General features: G+C 38.7%; 1 long non-coding RNA gene across 1 annotated transcript; it reads left to right on the top strand.

Annotated features, from left to right (window-relative positions):
- The first annotated feature begins 6 nt into the window (after positions 1–6).
- On the top strand, positions 7–1,577 carry LOC139025169 (uncharacterized). The gene is made up of 2 exons (XR_011476627.1): positions 7–417; positions 459–1,577. It is a non-coding gene; the product is annotated as an uncharacterized lncRNA (long non-coding RNA).
- Positions 1,578–2,937: the final 1,360 nt, after the last annotated feature.

The following is a 2,937-nucleotide window of genomic DNA, read 5'->3' on the forward strand; positions in this document are numbered from 1 at the left end:
TTCTATAGTTCTATACATACAACACTGTCTGGTGTTCTATAGTTCTATACATACAACACTGTCTGGTGTTCTATAGTTCTATACATACAACACTGACATGTATGCAGGATTTTGCACATTGCAAAGGCATACATACACCTTACAATATTGGTTATAGAATTATGTAATTTTGGTCAGCAATTAGTTTTATTAAATCACAATCTGCAAAATCAATAAGAAATGCAATACCATTTGTCAAAATTTGCCCTCTGCTAGATTCTCTGCTGTGGTTGTTTGGTGAATGAATGATGTATCTGACATAGTCTCTGTCTCATAGGGGATCTGTACAGTTTGCTGGGTCAGTACTACAGCTCAGTGTGTCAGAGCTGCTTCACACGTCGTCCTGAACTCAGCCTCTACTCCTTCATCTACAAGGAGGTCGGCTCCCTCTAGAAGACCGTAGACGCCACGTCACACAGGTCGGCTCCCTCTAGAAGACCGTAGATGCCACGTCACCCCCCCCCCCCCGGACACCAAACAAGCACTGTGCCCCGCGAGAGATTCCAGAGGAAGTTTGTCTTGTCATTCTGCTACTGGTAGCTGATACACACATGGATAGAGTTTCGATCTGTTGAGATTTGTGATTTTGGAATGGTAAAGCCCAAAGGCTGTCATCCATCTTGTGAGTGTGTCATGTTTCCTTGGTTTTACTCCCCCCCCCACACACATAAATCCAGACTAAATGAATCAGTTGTCAGAAATTCAGTTGATGAAAAGAATGAATAGAGCCGTTCTTAGAGAGGTATTATTTTTTTAAGGTTTTAATTTGATCATAGGGAATGATCTTCAGTCTTTGGCTGGCTACTCTGTTCTGCACTGGGGAGAAGCTGACTCTATGTGGGGATGATCACTTAAAATGTGTGACGTGATCATTTATTTTATTTTAAAATATTTCAGATTACCATGGCCTTAGCCGTGGGCCTCCATTAAGTGGATATATTACCATGGCCTTAGCCGTGGGCCTCCATTAAGTGGATATATTACCATGGGCCTCCATTAAGTGGATATATTACCATGGCCTTAGCCGTGGGCCTCCATTAAGTGGATATATTACCATGGCCTTAGCCGTGGGCTTAAGTGGATATATTACCATGGGCCTCCATTAAGTGGATATATTACCATGGGCTCCATTAAGTGGATATATTACCATGGGCTCCATTAAGTGGATATATTACCATGGCCTTAGCCGTGGGCTTAAGTGGATATATTACCATGGCCCTAGCCGTGGGCCTCCATTGAGTGGATATATTACCATGGCCTTAGCCGTGGGCTTAAGTGGATATATTATTTGTTATTTTTGTGCCACATACAGGAAATAATGTGAACAAGTGTACTTAATGACACCCTGTCCAATAATATAATTAGATTTCCAACTCTAAGTAGTAGTCTGACTGTAGGAAAAGTGATTTATTAAGATAATGCTGTATGCCTCAACATCTTAAAACATTGAAAAGTGAGAAATTGTTTTTGAATTGTTTTGTGTGATTATGGATTTTTGGGGGAGGGGATAATTAATAAAAAAAATATGTAACTCGTTTTATAGGAATATTGTTGTTATTTTAGTTTGTAATATGATCCTAGGCACCAATATTGAATATAACGTCTGCCTGTACTGTCTTTCAAATGTACTTTTTCAGACCTCAATTATTCACAGAAACAATGGTGCAGGTTAAATTAAAACATACCTTATTAACCTCAATGACTAATGGTGTAGGTTAAATTAAAACATACCTTATTAACCTCAATGACTAATGGTGTAGGTTAAATTAAAACATACCTTAACCTCAATGACTAATGGTGTAGGTTAAAATTAAACCGTACCTTAACCTCAATGACTAATGGTGCAGGTTAAATTAAAACATCCCTTAACCTCAATGACTAATGGTGCAGGTTAAAATTAAACCGTACGTGACCGATCGGCTCGATTCGGTCTTATGTAGCAAAAATAGAAATGTTTTTTTTTTTACATTGGATAAAAGTAGAGACTCAGAGCCAGAAAATGGTATGTCATCCACAACAGTTGAGGAACAATGGGAAAGTAATTCTGCTTTGAAAGTTGATAAACTGTAACCCCACTTTTGAGAAAATTGCCCATTTAACGTTTTGGTACACCTACTGGAGAGCTCTTCTTTGTCTACACCTATTCAGCATCGTTCAAACCCTCTTAAGCCTTAGCTCCACCCATCTCTTTACGGTTTCACATGTGAGGCCATGTGCTAAACAGAGGGAGTATGGTAGTGGTACTAAACAACTAAAGATATCAAGACGTCTATCGACGTGTCTGTAGACAGTTGTCGCAGTGACATCATGAACATTCTATTGTCGTCTGACATCAAACTTGTCGTTATGAAAAAGTATAAATACAAAAACGACAGGCTGTTTGACATCAGCAGCCTGGTGGTCCAAAATAGCATAARGGGTATTTTAACACCAATAAACCCATCTGTTTAAAACTGAATTTAGTAAAACCAGGCACCTAAAAGCAACTTTCTGAACATGGTTTTGGTTCGTTTCTAGCTAGCTAGCTAATGTTAAAACAAAATGTATTTTGTTTAGACCTGTAGGTAGCTATCTAGCTAAACAATGAACCATAATCCCAACTCATAACATTACTACCATGCATGAATCTGCAGGTAGCTAAAGCTAACCAACTAGCTAGCGAGCTAACATTAGTCTATAACTAGCAATGCAAATTGCTCTGAGATGCAAATAATATTACTACACAGATCATACACTTAACTTTAGCTAACGAGCCAGCCACCTAACATTAGCTAGCTAGCTAGCTAACAGTACGCTTTAACTTGCAATGAAAACAASTTTCTGACAAAATTAGAAWTGTATGATATCTGAAAATGTAGCCTGACTGTCTTACCCGTTTACATGGATGAATGCTTCTTC

This window comes from Salvelinus sp. IW2-2015, unplaced genomic scaffold (assembly GCF_002910315.2).
Source record: "Salvelinus sp. IW2-2015 unplaced genomic scaffold, ASM291031v2 Un_scaffold2329, whole genome shotgun sequence".
Classification (NCBI taxonomy): domain Eukaryota; kingdom Metazoa; phylum Chordata; class Actinopteri; order Salmoniformes; family Salmonidae; genus Salvelinus; species Salvelinus sp. IW2-2015.